General features: G+C 35.5%; 1 protein-coding gene across 1 annotated transcript in view; it reads left to right on the top strand.

Moving 5' to 3' along the window:
* Positions 1 to 18,895, top strand: part of LOC131851525 (GTP-binding protein REM 1) — a 173,006-nt gene that overhangs the window by 21,874 nt on the left and 132,237 nt on the right. The window lies entirely within an intron of this gene.

The raw sequence follows: 18,895 nt of genomic DNA, 5'->3' as shown, positions 1-18,895 counted from the left end.
TTATAAGTTATTGTAAAGTTTAATTAGAGATTGATACTAATATGTAATCTGGTTATAATTATTACACGGCCTCACGGTCTCCGTGGTCTAGTGGTTTAGCTTACCGCCTTACCGATGGTCGGGGGTTCGATTCTTTGCAACTTATAATCATTTATATTCATGAATGTGATGCTTTTTTTTATTGGATGATAAGGGACACGTTTACACTAACGGTTTACGCTGGAGGGGCACCAGTGGTCGATGATTGGATCTACATGAGTTTAGGTGACTGAGCCCATGCTGATAAATTTATAAGGAAATTATTATGATAATTTACTTATAATCCCCATCCACCTGCGCTAACGGTTTACGCTGGCGTGGCACCAGTGGAGGCTGATAAGATGAACATGAAGTCAGATCAGTTAGCTCAACGTGACAAATTCACCGGGAATGTATCACGATGGTTTCCAGGGGGAACCGCGTGGAGGTCGACCTGACATGGTACATTGCTAGCAATGGGATCATCAGTCCACATTACTAACAATTCCCTCCCCCTCTGCCTGTGCGTTAGATTATCACATTAAGAAATGGTCGATTATTACGCTTTTGACGAATATATAATACAATACCCTGGGAAAAACCTAAATACATTACACCAAAATAGATAAACCATTACTTACGCTTTCTTTTAAGAAAGAAGCAGTGAGATAGTTTCCAAATGAATAAAAGGAGAAATGTCCAAAGTCATTCAGACGATCTGAGGCGGAAGTTTAATTAAAATTTTGTATTTAATTTCGTATACGCTTTGAATCCTAAGTAATCTAGGTCCGGTACTATTCAGTTTTCTTTAACTTTTTGGAAAATGGCGAGAAACATGCGAATATTTTGATAATATCTTTTTCGGAGTACTCAATGCATTATGAACTCTATTGCATTATAATGTTAACGTACAAAACAAATTGCGTTGGATATACCTTTAACGACTATCGTTCCGTTTCATCACATTAAGGAGCAATAATAGTGACTAATGATGTCATTTATTTTCGTGTGCACTTAAGTATCTGCCTATAAAACTACTAAATATCTTTTTAATGTAAAAGGAAGATAGTAACGAGCTATCACAATTTTATACGCGGTTTTATTGTAATGACGAACAAGCTAACGGCCCACCTGATGGTAAGTGATAACTGATGCCTATATACATACCTGAGAAACAATAAGGTAATTTATGCTAGGCTCGTTATACCATTCATGCCAGGAAAGGAGGCATAAGATTTTATACCTCCTATCCTTTAATATCACTTCATTTTCACACCTTTTAACACATATAAGTATATATGTATCGATTAGCATGTATTTTAAGTATATTAAGTATATATTTACAAACAAAGAATGTATTTAAATATTTGTTTCTGTTGTCTAGAACTCATAACACAAGCTCTGCTTAATTTGGGGCCATGTTAGGTGTCCTAGATCTCAAAATTATAATTAATATTATAAACACGAAAGTTCGTGAGTATGGATGGATGTTTGTTACTCTTTCACTCAAAAACTGCTGAACGGATTTTGACGATACTTTACAGTAATATAGCTCATACATTAAAATAACATATAGGCTAGTACTAATATATAGACTAACTATAGAATAACATATAGACTATAAATTTCACGCGAGTGAAACTGCGGGCCAGTAGTTATATTTAAACAAGATACTTTTAAAGACGTTGAATGAAATTTATTTCAATCGTATGAAACTCTAGATTTTATTTACTTTTAAATCAGACAGCCCTATCCACAGAATAGTAAGTATCAAGTTGTAAGTTAAATAATTACAAAATCATTCTATAAACTAATAATAACTCAACACATAGAATATTAAATAATGTGAGACAGCGCCAACTCATAAGTCATGTGTCACAATGAGTGTGTGACAGTGTGATATGAGCTTTGAGACATGGCGAATATTGTGATAAATGAAAGTCCTAACTCGTACAGTGGTACAGGCGTATCTCATTGTTAATGTGATATTTCAGGTTAGATTCCTAATTGGACCAACTTAGAAAACGAAGTATATATTTTTTTAATTTGACACAGTCATTGTTTATACGTATGTAAATAGAAAAACTCCCGAACCATCGGGAACTCAATAAAACGTCTCATCCCGTGATTTTTACTAATTATACGAAGTATATTTTTTAATTAATTAATTCATTTAATTATTTAAACCTTCATCAGTGTACAGTTTGATGCAGTCCTGACTCCCAAACTAGCGTGAGCTGTATATCAGGAGGCAGTTCCTTCCCAAAAGGATAGGAAAAGGATAACAGTTTTAATTTACATGTAGACTTAATTAATATTTTATACAATTTAACCAGTGTGTGTGTGTATATATGTGTGTATGTATGTGTATTATAGTGTGTAGTATATTACATATATACACATATCCATAGAATCGTTTATAATGTATCATAGGGCGAACAGAAGAACCCAAATACAAATTATATACACACTCTATATTTTTTTTAAGTAATTGCAATGGCATATTAGAAAGAAAGAGATAAAAAATCTCACTATCCACCGGATGATAAGTTACCGTCTTACATACATATATATGAACAGCATCAATCGTTATCCTGTGCCGACTATATATTAGTCATATACCATTAATGCTCGTAACCATTAGTACTATAATTTATGCAGAATATATATCTTATATTATTAGTATACTGTCTCGGTGGACCAGCGTTTTAGCAGCCTTACTTCCGATGGTTGTGGATTCGATTCCTTGCACGGCACAAACATTTTTATTTATGAATATAATTTTTTTATGGTGCAATAAACGCGCGTACATATGTATGTACGCGCGTTTATTGCACATATGTGTCCGTGTGTGTGTATGTATATACATACACACACACGGACACATATACACACACTCACTTATTCTAATGCTCATAAATTATAATTTTATATACTTTGTCTTTCTCTAAATGTTCTTAAGGAGTAATATTCATTTAGTTTCATTGTTTTTATTAAAATTGTATACAATGCTCTGGAGATGGGCGCAAATAACTGCAACACAGTTTTTTGTAAACTAATGTAGGTGTTTACGTTTAATATGTTATTGTTATAACTGTTTTTGGTTTAAATAAATTCTTTAATTATTTAATTATTTGTATCTGTTTGAGAGTATTGTGTATATATATTTATATGTATCAGTTCTCTAGTACCCATAATATAAGCTCTGTTTAACTTGGTTATAAAGAGCGAAACATGATTAAATATAAGTATAATATAATTATTATGTAAAACTAAATGTCTTATATGGCTTAAGGGATTATTAGAAATTTGTTAGCATATTCTGTAAAGTTTGCAGTGTTTACCACCCAAAAGTTTCTGCGTCCTTGCGAGCTTATAATTATATGACTCTAATACTACTTTCTCAAGTATCATCCAACTGAAAATAAACATTAATCTGTCGGAATTAAGTATATGTATCTAATTATGATTCTAAAACTATATACATTACGTCTCTCAGACTATATCAGAATTAAGCGTATACATATATATGTATATTGACAAATAGACATTCTATGACTATAATACTACTGGGTGACTTCCAAAATGTCACCCTGGGTGACTTCTCAAATGTCACCCAAACAAATAATATACACTACATTTTGCTCTAGGAATTAAGCATATACATGTAGATATATACAAATAGATATTCTATGACTCTAATACTACTGGGTGACTTCCAAAATGTCACCCTGGGTGACTTCTCAAATGTCACCCAAACAAATAATATACACTACATTTTGCTCTAAGAATTAAGCATATACATGTAGATATATACAAATAGATATTCTATGACTCTAATACTACTGGGTGACTTCTCAAATGTCACCCAAACAAATAATATACATTACGCTCTCGGAATTAAGCGTGTTCATATGACATAGAATACAAATCTTTGCACCGTGCGAAGAATCGAACCCACAACCATGGAATGTAAACCGGTGTGCTAAACCACTACACCACCAAGGCTATCATTGTATACTATGCATAGATATATTATTGATAGCTTATGATTGTTTGTCTTGGTGTTTTCTATGTATAATATGTATTTATTTACAAAAAAAAAATGCATCCATATTTATATCAGTTGTCTAGTACCCACAACACAAGCTCTACTTAGCTTGGGACTAGATGACGTTGTGTGAATTGTCCTGTCATATTATTATTATTATTTTAGAAAAATTCTCATCGCCCCTTTTAAGGAGAGGAGATGGCAACTTACCCCCCGGCAGAAGCACAGTCGACCGGGGTTCAAGGTCCCATTATTATTATAATACAAGCACTATAATACAAAACGATTGAATAACCTAATTGTATTATTAGGATTTTTCTTTTCTTTTCTACTCGGAAACATCTGAGGGCATTACTATATATTCTCCCAAATATTTCATACATATTATACTCCCGTTATATACTCTGCATATATATTGTATACTAATATTAAGTAAATGTAACTTCAACAATTTATTAGTTGTAGCTAAAGAGCTCTGCAGACTTGTTACAGTTGCCAAAGTAAACTGCAGAGATAGTTCCACGTCGCTAACTCGCAGTCGTTGAAACTTTGCGTGACGTTAGCTTTCCTGTCGTGTCGATGCCCGCCCCTTATCTGTTTTATGTCAGTTTTAATGCACTTCTTAAAAGGACAGCAGAGGAGAACCAGTTCATGTTTCCGGCCTTTTAAGCAAACCTAGCAAGTAGGTTTGGTAGTATTTTGGGGAAAATAAATAATACACTTATTTATTTTACAGATAAGTTCACGATTTCATACCTGATTAACTTGATTTTTTGTTTGTATGTCGATTTAAATTAAACAATTGATGGCCTCGGTGGTATAGCGATTTAGCACGTCGCCTTACTACCGATGGTCACGAATTTAATTCCTGAACAATACAAAAAAACGCAGTTAATTTTTCGATATACATTATATTACATATATGTATAATAATATTATTATTATTTTTGTATTACTTGTCATTGTTTGGATATTTTACGCTTAAAAACAATTCTATCACCTTATCAAGGTGAGAATACTAAATAGAATGTAGAAAATTAATAATAATACTATATATAATAATACTATACTATACTCTTATGCTTAATTGTTATAATTATAATTTATATATATTATTAATAATTATATTTATAGAAATAAAAATTAAATTGATTTTTCTTTTTTCAGGTAAGTGATGCTGTTATTATTCTATTGTCTCCGGAGCTGTAAGTCATATCTTTAGGATACTACTTACGTAATTTACCTTTATCAACATGAAATTGTTTATTTTCATTGCTTTATGAATTAAATACAAATAAATCATTTGAATTTAATCCAAAAAGCGATGAGAATTCATTTATAATCTCTAATTAATAATGTAAGAGATGAACTTCTTAACATTCCACGATTCACCGTGGGGGCGCCGGGTCCATCTCGTAGCAGAGAGGAAGCTCCGAGGAGTTCCCGGGACTTGGTGACCCGGGTGTATGTTTAAGGCACTTTCCTGGCGTATGTAAACCGCTCACCGCCGTTCACAGCTCGTGTTTCTTTCCCTGTCCAGACAAATCTAGTAGGAGACTGCTAGTGCAGCTTTAGATACACATTCTAGTATAGAACTTACTGCAGTTCTAGACAGACCAAAATCTATAGAAGATTGTAGAGAGATTTTACTAGTATAACTATTCCCACTTAGACTACACATAAATTACCTTTTTTGCAACTTGAAATCTGTGCCGTAAATATAATATCGCATATTAGCACCAAATGAAAATAAAAATTCATTTTGATCAAGGAAAGACGGGTAAATGTAATAAACGACTATCTACTAAAGAAGAGACTGTCAACACACGGAATTAACGTTCAAAATCCCAATTTACCTGTCATTGTGCAACAAGGGATAGCAAATTGAAAGCAAAGATTATCTACAAAGCAGGGTTGGCAATCGTACGAGGATCATCGTATGGATACGAGATTTTAGTTAGTCTTAGGTATGAGGTACTAGTATTTTATAATATCGTACAAAGTTGTACGAAATACGATTTATGAGAAAATTTTCACTGCATGTACATAGTATAGCGTAAAATTCAAATAAATGAATATTTAGATTAAAATTTTAAATGTAGGTACTTTTATTGATGTAAATATCAAAATTAAAATATTTTGGTATGTCTCTTTTTATCAAAGTGTAAGTTTTGTGTCCTTTTGTTAATGTTTACAACGTAATAAGTCCTTAGCAATTTTTTTTATAGATTACAAAGAAATTATGTTCAGGTTTGCAGTTTACGCTTTTCTAGAGCGAAATCCATAGAATTCAACCTAGTATGATACATAGCTAACAACGCAGTTTCTAATGTTCTGTATTAACAATCTCCCGGATGTATTGGTTATTATTGTAGCACTTAAGAGCGATAGGGAATAGTGATGAGGCTCTTTATGGAAGTACTACTGAAAAGAGAGTACTAGTACGAGATATTTTATCTTCTTTGTACGAGACAAAAGTGTCAAGTTTGACAACCCTACTCGACCCACAGCGTCCTGAGTGATTTACGTGGAAAAAACTCGCGTGTAATATTTTTTAAAGCTTCGGCACGTAGTAGGTAATATGACATATCGGCGGATATCCGAATTGCGATCACCCTGGCTTACGTGTACCGTTTCATTTATTACTTATAGACTTTATGACAAGATTTATAAGACTTCAAATTGAATGGTGGCAAATCTGTAGTGTAAATATATGCAATATACCTTCAACGGGTCTTCTATTGGGTGATGAATTTATATTTATGTCAAAGAGGTTATGTATAAAGAACTATTGATGTCTCTACTTTGCGCGGGTGTATTTATAGTCAGGATCAAAAATTTTAAACCCTCCGTGATGTAGTGGTTTAGACCATGTTACTTCCGATGGTCGCGGGTTCGATTCCTCGCACAGTACAAACATTTATATTGATTAATGAGTACACTTGTTTGCATTGATCTGGGTATTTTCTATGTATACATATAATTAGTAACTACTAATTATATTTATATTTATTATAGTCATAATGCTTTGTATAATAAATAATATAAATATCTACTTAATACTAATTAAACTACGATACTATATAACCAATTTTTATGAAAAATCTTGTATGTGTTTTTGTTGATTGGACTAAAATTAAGTTAGTTTTGATTGTTTTAAATGTATTTGTAATTGTATTTGCAATATTATTTTGTTTTAACTAAATAGTACATAAAGTACAAAACTAGTTAAAACAAATTTATTCATTACACTTATAAATGTTTTCTAAATTAACTTTCCAGAGTAGATGTTACTTAATTAAAAACGAAACTCTAGAGTGAACTAAAGTAAACATAAAACGGTGTGAAAATGAATAGTACTTTATTTGTGTACATTTATGAATTCCCTGTTTATTTCTATACTGTTTCCCAGCTTAATAAGTTGCTATTTATTTAAAAAAATCGTAACTACAACATGGTTTGTATATAAATAAGTGTATATACAACTTTTCAAAATTTTATTTATTTATTATTACATATTGTATTACAATCTATACATATAAATAAAATTGGAGAGTCTGTTTGTAATATTGAAATAACCATTTTTTACTACATGCATATGAATATAAATACGGTACATACACCAAAATAAATTTTTTTTCAATTTTTGTCTGTATGTCTGTTTGTTCCGTCTAATCTCTGAAATGGTTGGACCAATTTTGATGGGACTTTTATTGGCAGGTAGCTGATGTAATAAGGAGTAACTTAAGCTACATCGGATGAAGTCGCGGGAACAGCTAGTAAAAATGTAATAAAAGCAATCTCAAGCTATCAGAACTTGGGCTATGGGTACTAGACATCTGATATTAATACAGAGATACATTTCTTGTAACTAACTACATAACAATATGGAAAACACATACATAACATACATAAAAAACACCCAGACCAATACAAACAATCATACTCATAAATACAAATGTTTGTACCGTGCGAATCGAACTCGCGACCATCGGAAGTACCTTTACTCTGCTAAACTGTTAAACTACTGAGGCCGTCAGAATACGCCGTTAGGTATGGCATTTGCCACTTACCAGGGGGATCAGCTTCTTTGGAAAGTATAATAGAAAATACGTAAAACAAATGTGAAGGAAAATTGAGTACCAATGTTACTTATTCCTGACAGGATTCAACCCTACCAGCTACAGGGGGTGCGTAATTGAATTGCAATTCGTTACTTCCTTATTTATTTGAATAACACCCAAGTTCATTAGTTTGACAGCCTCGATGATCTAGTGGGTACCATACCGCTTTACTATCCGACGGTCGCTGATTTCATTCCTCGCACGATACAAACATTTGAATTTTTTTTTTCTTTGGACCATTCACACAGCGCCATCTAGTCCCAAGTTAAGCTAGCTAGCTAGCTTGTGTTATGGGTACTAGATAACTGATACAAATACATAGATTTTTTTTTCGTAAATACATACATATTATACATAGAAAATACCCAGACCGATACAAACAATCATACTCGTGAATACAAATGTTTGTGCCGTGCGAGGAATCGAACCCGCGACCATTGGACATAAAGCGGTAAGTTCATGAGTATTCATGAGTATGATTGTTTGTATCGGTCTGGATGTTTCCTATGTATAATACTATACATAGGAAACATCCAGTATAGTATTTATTTAGAAAAAAATGCATATATATATGCATTATATCAGTTGTCTAATACACATAACACAAGCTGTACTTAGCTTGGGACTAGATGGCGTTTTGTCAATTGTCCTGAGATATTATTATTATTATTACTCGAGTTTTGACGCCCGAAGCCTCCCCTCCGATCGATCCCCGTCCAATTCAAACGGGGATCGAAATTACGATGGTCTGAGCCGAGGTGCGAATCTCTAGCGGTGCCCTCAGACTAAAGTCGTATCCGTGAAGCGGGAGTTGGCCTTCAGCCGCTCCATAAGTCCTTCCATCTGCACTCCCCTATCTTCCGGTGATGCTGTAAAGGCAAGCTGCGACCAACAGTATTAGAGTAGTCCAAAAAAGGAAAAAAAAGTGAGGCTTAGTGAGAACTGATTTAGTAATCGACTTGCTCGTGCCAATAAGACATTTCCTATTCGAATTAAATCAACAGAAAATGTTTTAAAAAGAAAATTCATATATTATTGTTAGCGAAAGTTTGTGAGTATGGATGGAAGTTTGTTACTCTTTCACACAAAAACTACTAAACGGACTATGATAAAACTTTACTGTAATATAGCTTATACATAAGAATAATATATAGGCTATAAATTTCATGCGCGTGAAACCGCGGGAACAGGTAGTTCCTTAATATTTTACAATCATTATTAACAATTTATATTAGTACAATCCTTACTAATTTTTACTAATATTACAAACGCGAATGTGACTCTGTCTGTCTGTCTATCGCACTTTCACGCCAAGTCTATTAAACCGATTAAAAAAAAAATTTGGTAAATAGATAGTATAGATCCTAAGAAAGGACATAGGCTACTTTTTAATACGAAAAAGATGTATCGATTAATATTAAAATGTATTAATTTCTTTGTCTGTAATGCAAATAAAAGTGTATAACAATTTATTTATTTGCTATTGTGATTATATTAAACAATATACTAATTTTTTTTGGTATAATCAACAACAGCATTGATTCCTACACTAGGCTGGACCTGTCCTGCAGGAACGAGATTTTATAATCAAGATATCATAATATTTTATCCGTCTATCTAGTATGTTCGTTTCATCTGCCAGAATCGTAAAAAAAACAATATGATCTATGCTTGCGTTAATTAACAAAATGCCAATATTTAAAGGCGTACAAAAAACTCAACAAATGCTACGCGCGCGATGTTATTGGTTCCGTGCGGACAGCACACAGAATAATTATTAGTTTCGACCTTTTATTTCTTCGACGAGACGTGATCGAAATATCATAGACAGACAAAATTAAGGCGATAGGCCTTATATTGGGAACTTCCATCAATTATCCAGATATTACTAGCTGTCTCACCCGCCTTTGTTTCTTTTACGTGTGGAAAACCATCATCTCTCGGAGCAACTTACTTTTTTTTTGTAAATGTAATTGTTACGGCCTTGGGGTTCTAGCGGTTTAGCACACTGCTTTATTTTCGATTTGGTTTCAATTCTTCGCAAAGAACAAACATTTGTACACATGAGTATGAATGTTTATTTATGTATTTGCAAAAAAAATCTAAATATTTATATCAGTTATGACTTTTTGTGAACGTCTAGCGATATTATTATTATTAGCTGGAGTAACAAACAAGCTTACGGCCCGCCGTTACGGACGTTAATTAATACTGCTATTTTTAAAATTTTTTTTTTATTACACATTATGCATATTATTAACCAGATCTTTATACGAATTATGTTATGGTAATTAAAGGTATTTACCATATTACTATTTAAGTATTTATATAAGTGTAGAGGAAAATATCTTTATTTACCATAATTCGTGTTAAGACCCGGTTAATCTATACTATACATATAAATAAAATTGGAGTGTCTGTTTGTATAGAAATATGAATATAAATACACTAAAATATTTTTTTTACAAGTTTTGTCTGTCTGTCTGTCTGCTTGTTTTGGCTAATCTGTGAAATGGCTGGACCGATTTTGACGGAACTTTTTTTGGCAGGTAGCTGATGTATTAACTTAGGCTACTTTTATTTTAGAAAACTAAAGTTTAAGTCCACACGAAGTCGCGGGTACAGCTAGTAATATACATAATGGTAGGATTTTATTTGTGGCTGAAACTTTGTATTCACAATTCATAATTCACTATTTCACCGCCATTGTTTCGCATATCTTCAACGCTATGCGAAATGGAGTTCGTCCCCAATCATTTATATCGACCCAATTAAACGTTTCTATAAAATTTACCAACGAAATTCTCGTTATGAACGTAATAAATTTCATCATGAATGTAGAATTGCCAGCACGTATTGTAATAACATCACAGTGTAATAAAAAAAGCGTTAGCGTGTGGTGTCGCTGTAAGAATAGCACCACCCCCTCTCTTCCCGTGGGTGTCGTAAAAGGCGACTAAGGGATTCATCGACCAGTGGACGGGCAGCAGCGTCCTACTGAGTACCTACCATCATACTGCGATCGCCAACCCGCATGCCAAGCGTGGCGATTATGGCAATATCCCCCCAAATGAATTTACACCCAAGGCCCCGGCCCCCAGTCCCCGGCGGCCCCGCTAGTCTTGATCATGGTAGCGGTCATGGAAACGGCGGGGCAGGGGGTGCGAAGAATCTCCGGGTAAGACCAGGCTACCACAAACGACGACCACTGGCCCTGGCAACATACAACGTTCAAACACTGCGGACCGACGAAAAGTTAATTGAACTGGAGGAAGAGTTGAGCAGATTGCACTGGCATGTCGTGGGATTATCTGAAGTCCGAAGAAAGGGGGAGGACTCGATAGTCCTGAATTCGGGCAATCTGCTTTACTTCCGGGAGGGCGATCAATTGTTCCAAGGCGGTGTCGGGTTCCTCGTCCACAGGTCCCTTGTGAATAATGTTATCAAGGTCGAGAGCGTGTCGACTAGGGTAGCGTACCTGATACTCAGAATTACCAAACGGTATTCATTGAAGGTCATCCAAGTGTACGCTCCAACTTCGACGCACTCCGACGATGAGGTTGAGGCTATGTATGAGGATATCTCCAGAGCCATACATAGTACAAAGACTCATTATAGCGTTATCATGGGGGACTTTAACGCAAAATTGGGCAAACGAAGCGGTGATGAGCTGAGAGTGGGGCAATTTGGTATCGGTGATCGGAACTTCCGAGGTCAAATGCTGGCCGACTTCATGGAGAAGGAGAACCTCTTTATGATGAACTCCTTCTTCAGGAAGCCGGAACACCGGAAATGGACGTGGATTAGTCCCGATGGTGCCACAAAAAACGAGATAGATTTCATCTTGTCAACGAGAAGACAGATTTTCAATGATGTCTCTGTGATCAATGCCGTCAAAATTGGAAGTGATCACCGGATTGTAAGAGGCACATTGAATCTGAATCTGAAACTCGAACGATCCCGACTGATGAAATCTACGCTCCGCCCTACACCTATACAGATCCAAAACCCCGAAAGCTTTCAGCTAGAATTGCAAAACCGTTTCGAAAGCCTTGGTGACTGCGTTGACGTGGACGATTACAACAACAGGTTCGTGGAAACTGTCCGTGCGGCTGGGTCTAAGCACTTCAAACCCGCCGCGCAGAAAGAACCGGAAAAATATCTATCTCTACCCTCAAATTGATGGATGAAAGGCGAAGTATGGTCCTGCAGTCTCCGACTGACGCTTCTCAGTATCGGCAACTTAGCAGGCAGATCTCTAAGTCCTTGACTCGTGACTTACGCCACTTTAACACAAATTGTGTAAAGGAGGCTATTGAGAGAAACAAGGGCTCAAAAGTCTTTAGCAGTGATCTGGCTGCCGGACAGAGCCAGCTGACGCGACTTAAGACGGATGACGGCAGGATCGTTTCGTCTAAACCCGAACTTTTGAGGGAAATTGAGAAGTTCTATGGACAGTTATACACGACAACACGGGCACCTGTTAACAACACGGCGAAAGACCCTAGAGCCAAATTAACCCGACACTATACCGAAGATATCCCGGACGTCAGCCTGTACGAGATTGTTATGGCTCTTAAACAACTTAAAAACAACAAGGCGCCGGGCGATGATGGAGTTACTGCTGAGCTTCTGAGGGCTGGAGGTAGACCTGTTCTACGAATCCTCCAGAAGCTATTCAACTCCGTCATCCTCGAGGGCAAAACGCCTCAAGCATGGCAAAGGGGTGTGGTGGTTCTATTCTTCAAGAAGGGAGACAAATTGCTTCTGAAGAATTTCAGACCAGTAACACTGCTGAGCCATGTTTATAAGTTGTTTTCGAGAGTCATCACGAATCGTCTCGCGCGCAGGTTTGACGACTTCCAGCCTCCCGAACAAGCCGGGTTTCGAAAAGGCTTCAGTACCATAGACCACATTCATACGCTGCGGCAGGTAATTCAGAAGACCGAAGAATACAACCTGCCACTTTGCTTGGCGTTTGTGGACTATGAAAAAGCCTTTGATTCGATCGAGACGTGGGCTGTGCTACAGTCTCTCCAGCGGTGCCAAATTGACTATCGATATATCGAAGCGTTGAAATGTTTGTATGAAAACGCCACTATGTCAGTTCGCCTCCACGACCAGAATTCGAAGCCTATCCAACTGCAGCGAGGTGTCAGACAAGGCGATGTTATATCGCCAAAGCTGTTTACCGCTGCGTTGGAAGATGTCTTCAAGCTTCTGGACTGGAGCGGGCTGGGCATCAACATTAACGGCGAGTACATCAATCACCTTCGAGTTGCCGACGATATCGTGGTCATGGCTGAGACCCTGGAAGACCTTAGCAAAATGCTCGAAGACCTCAGTAGAGTCTCACAAGGAGTAGGTCTTAAAATGAACATGGACAAGACGAAAATTATGTCAAACGTCCATGTCGTACCTGCTCCCGTAAAAATCGGAGATTCTTACATAGAGAGATACACTCGAAATTGTCGATCACTACGTATACTTAGGGCAAACTATCCAGCTAGGTTGATCCAATTTCGAGAAAGAGGTCAATCGTCGAATCCAACTCGGATGGGCAGCGTTCGGGAAGCTCCGATATATCTTTTCGTCCAAATTTCCGCAGTGTCTCAAGACGAAGGTTTACGACCAATGTGTGTTGCCAGTGATGACTTACGGAACAGAGACGTGGTCGCTAACTATGGGCCCCATCAATAAGCTCAGAGTCACTCAGAGGGCAATGGAGAGGGCTATGCTCGGAGTTTCTCTGCGTGATCGAATCAGAAATGAGGAGATCCGCAGAAGAACCAGAGTGACCGACATAGCCCGAAGAATTGCGACTTTGAAGTGGCAATGGGCAGGGCACATAGCTCGTAGGACAGATGGCCGTTGGGGCAGTAAAGTCCTCGAGTGGCGACCACGGACCGGAAGACGCAGCGTGGGAAGGCCTCCAGCAAGGTGGACCGACGATCTGGTCAAGATCGCGGGAAGGCATTGGATGCGAGCAGCGCAGGACCGATCGTCGTGGAGATCTTTGGGGGAGGCCTATGTCCAGCAGTGGACGTCTTCCGGGCTGCGATGATGATGATGATGATGATGTAATAAAAAAAAACTAGTTGTAGTATTTGCCAATCTAGATAGAAAAAGAGTAAAAAGTGGATAGTGATGTTCATGTGCGTATGCGATTGTTGACTTTACACAAGATGGACTGTCAATTCATTTACCACTCCAAATATAAAGAAAGAAATATCGAACGTGAATAGAAGATAATTTTCGTCCAGGTTACCTCTAAGATACCTCGCACCGCATAAACAATTGTATTCATGAGTATGATTGTTTGTATCGGTCTGTATATTTTCTATGTACAACATGTATGTATTTACGACAATAAATTATCTATGTACTTGTATCAGTTATCTAGTACCCGTAACACAAGCTTTAGCTAGCTTAACTTGGAAATAGATGACGCTGTGTATCCTGAAATTATTATTATTATTATTTTATTATATCTTATAACGGCAAGTTCGCTTTTTCTTAACTACATTTATACAAATTGCTATTTTTTAGTTATTATTTCAATGCAAGCTAAAGAGACTGTTGTATTATAATTTTATCGCTAAATATTGAGATGTAATTCTCCTAAATATTGGATCAAGAGGAGACAATTAAAAAGTAACACACATATTTATTTATTTATTTATTTCAGGCATCTATGCCCATATTATAAATACCTTATAGACTAACATACATATAATATAGTATTTAAAAACTAATACATTGATATTCTGTGTGATCACGGCACTAAAGACGGTAATCTTCCACGGTAGCGCCGATATAACACACCTTTCGGCCAGTAGTCCTCCTTCATGAAGGTGGGCAGCCAGTTGGTAGAGACAAGGGCCACAAACGCTTTGAAACTCGCGTTGTAACTCGACTCCAGCTGCGTCACCCGCAATGTCAGGTTACTCTCGGTTCGTATATAATCAACAATGTTTGATAATAATACTGATAATAATGGAAAATAATAATAAATATAATATGAATTAAAATTTATGTAAATATTATAAATATATATTATCAAAACATATATTTTTCATGCCTAACACATATATGTAGATATTTTTTAAATTAACAGGCAAATAAAGGGACCTCTCGATTCCAAAGCAAATTCCATTGCAAAGGCTGCGTTTTCATAACTAGTTTTAATCATAATTTTCTTTTCTATTTATTATTTCAGTGCATTATTAACTAAAGAGTTATTTATTTTATTTATAAAATGACTAAACTAAAGAATTAGATTATTGTATTGTAATTTTATCGCTTAATATTGAGATGTAATTCTCCTAAATATTGGATCAAAATGTTTAAAACATCACTAATATTATAAAGAGAGTATATAAAAGCTATTAATATTCTACAGCAATTCAACTATACCGAGTCCAATTACGGCCGGCAATGATTTACATTAACATAACCCTTCCCAACTGCGCCGTAAACCAGCAAAAGCAATTCTCAATAAAATCGCCGACCAAAATCCATTACAGACGAAAATGTCGTTTTGCTGTCTTTATACCGAAAATGGTCGTGTAGAGGAGCAAAATGACGGTTCCGTAGGTACCTATGTATAAGTGAATATTGCAGTTTCTTTTTGGACTACTCTAATGCTGTTGGATGGAATGTAATCAATGTACCAGTGAATGTTACAGTTTCTTTTTGGACTACTCTAATGCTGTTGAATGAAATGTAATCAATGTACCAGTGAATATTACAGTTTCTTTTTGGACTACTCTAATGCTGTTGGATGAAATGTAATCAATGTACCAGTGAATGTTACAGTTTCTTTTTGGGCTACTCTAATGCTGTTGAATGAAATGTAATCAATGTACCAGTGAATATTACAGTTTCTTTTTGGATTACTCTAATGCTGTTGGATGAAATGGCTGATGATGAAACCGCGGGCACAGCTAGTATATCATAAATTTAAGCGGAAAATATATCTTTGAAACGATTGCAAATTGTAAATTTTAAATGAATGAAGATTATTAAAGAGTATATAATTCGAGACCTGACTTGTAATGTCCCTGCTCTATAAATATGTAATAAAAAAAATATTGTGTGATTTCCGGAAATTCCAAATTAGATATAAAAAAAAGCAAAAGCAATAGACAAATATGAGCGTGCCGCGGTCCTATTCACACGTTATGTTAGTCACCAACTCACGTTTCATTCTATTTTATTGTTACTTGAAACAACTTCGGGCTACGGAACTCGGCAAAAAAAGGTAAAATAAACTCAGTAAAGTAAAAATATTCTATTCGTAACATAATATTTTATTACTTCTGAGAATAAATATCCTATTTCAAGGAATCTCGGCTCTAAAAAGCCCTTGTGAGAGATTAGTTGTAAATTTTTTGTGTTCAGTTTCATTCGGAAATTGTTGTCTAGAAATTTCAAATAGTCATGAATAATTAGGGTATTATGAAAAATTGTATAGATATTTTAATATTTGCGATTAATATGATTATATATATTTTTTATACAACTTAGAAATGTTACTAGAACGCATTCCTAATACAAAAAATATAAATAATCTTGGTTCTCCAAGCTTACTGGATTGTAGAAATAATTTTATGAAGGAGATGCAAGTCAACATCTGCCTAGTGGTTACGACCAATTGCAGAGATATTGTATTAAAATAAGAATCACTGTGCGCTTAAATATTCAACAAATATATACTACTGCAGACAAATATTTATATTTTACTTTTCATTTAATATTTGTGTATATACCTATACAAAGAAAATGTACGGTACTTACAGTACTAAAAATCTATTTTCAAACGGAAAAAAAAAAATTCTATAATTTTTATTTCTTCTTTCTAATCTCTGACACGGCTGGACTAACTTTGATTGTACCTTCACTCGCTTATAGCTAATGTTATGAAGAGTTACTTTTTTAATAAAATTAAAATAATAAATAAAAAAATATAAATGACATGAAACTATTTCAAAGTATGTAACCCACATATGAATTTGTATGGATGTAAGAGCAGAGGAAGGCCGAAAAAGAGATGCATGGACTGTGTGAAAGATGACTTGGTAAGAAAGAGAGTAAATAACGAGATGACTTCGGACAAGGATGAATGGAAGAGAAAACTTATTACGCCGACCCCAATAAATGGTATAAAGAAGAAGCGGATGATGATGAAACTATCGTGTAATCACTCGCAAAAGAGCAAACACATAAAATATATATTATAGAATTAAATATAATACATTAACAATTACGATGCGTGCTAACTTTCCCACGCTAGAGAGCACGCGCTCCTGATCTCGTTTGAAGCAACGTCAAGGAAAAATCTGTCCAAATTACGTCATAGGTTGATTTATTCAACCTGAGTATAGATAGAAGATAAATAAATACTATGACACCTGACTCTTGGGAATGCCAACAAGAACAGTATCAAGACGTCACATTGACGTGAAATATTTCAGAAACCAAAGCAAATAAATACACATCACTTCTCTGCAATTTCCCATGAGATAGTACTATTTTGCGTACGAGATCCGTTCGTGAGAGAAAGAAACTTCTCCAGTAGATAAAACGGTTACCATTGATGCATTATATTGTAGATATTAAATTAAATATTTTATCTATATTCTTTATGAAGCGGGAATAACACATAGCCTGCTCTAATCACTATGACTGATTTAATCTTATTGTGTATTTATATTTGACCCTAATAAATTAATAGAGCTAGTAGTTTATATTCACACATTTCGATTTAAAAATGTAAACTTAGAACGATTATTTAAAAGAGCAACACACAAGTTTCTTGCTCGTTCTTCTTGTAATGAGACAGCCTTCCGAATGAGCGATAGATTAAAAAATTGTGATGACTATTCAAAAGTGCTTAAATTAAGATTATTTGAATATACGATTTTCTGTCCTATTCCTGATAACTTACCTGATGGTAAGTCTATAACCGCCGTCTATATACATGAACAGCACCACTGACAACGTCATCGTGTATCGCCCGTCACAGGGGGGAAAGGGGATTGTTAGTAATATGGACTCATGACCCCATTGCTAGCAATGTACCATGTCAGGTTGACCTCCACGCGTTTCCCCCTGGAAACTATCTTGATAAATCTTAGTGAATTTATCACGATGGGCTAACTAACCTGTCCTCATGCTCATCTTATCATCCTCCACTGGTGCCCCGCCAGCGTAAACCGTTAGCGCAGGCGGGAGCACGATTCCATTATCACCGTATCGTCCGTCACAACATGTGTTGCCAACCTACAGGAATAAGATGCCATGTGCATATGCACACCTTTATTATTATTATTTCTATAGCGTTCTTATAGTATTGTGTCTGAAGTCGTATAAAAATGCATAACTTGTTATAGATGTAATTAATAGTTGATTTGTATTTGTAGAATGTAATTGTTTGGCTGAAAGAGGATTTCCAGGGCCGTAAAATACTTAATAAAAAAAAAATATTTCTATTTACTGCTTATTAACATATATCAATAGAAATATAGCTCACAAAACTGTTTGGCGTTTAAAATACGTGAGACTGAGGCAAATGACGTTACAAATTATACCTTGGTAGGTATATATACAATATATTATACCACCTATGGTAAGTAACATCTACTTACTCGCATATACAAGCTAGCAACAACAGGTACCAATGGCGTCCGTTATACTTGAT

The sequence above is a fragment of the Achroia grisella genome, unplaced genomic scaffold (assembly GCF_030625045.1).
Source record: "Achroia grisella isolate CSIRO2021 unplaced genomic scaffold, CSIRO_AGI_Agris_v1 utg784, whole genome shotgun sequence".
NCBI classification, from domain to species: domain Eukaryota; kingdom Metazoa; phylum Arthropoda; class Insecta; order Lepidoptera; family Pyralidae; genus Achroia; species Achroia grisella.
The sequence above is the reverse complement of the archived record's forward strand: the minus strand, read 5'-3'. Positions and strand labels throughout refer to the sequence as shown.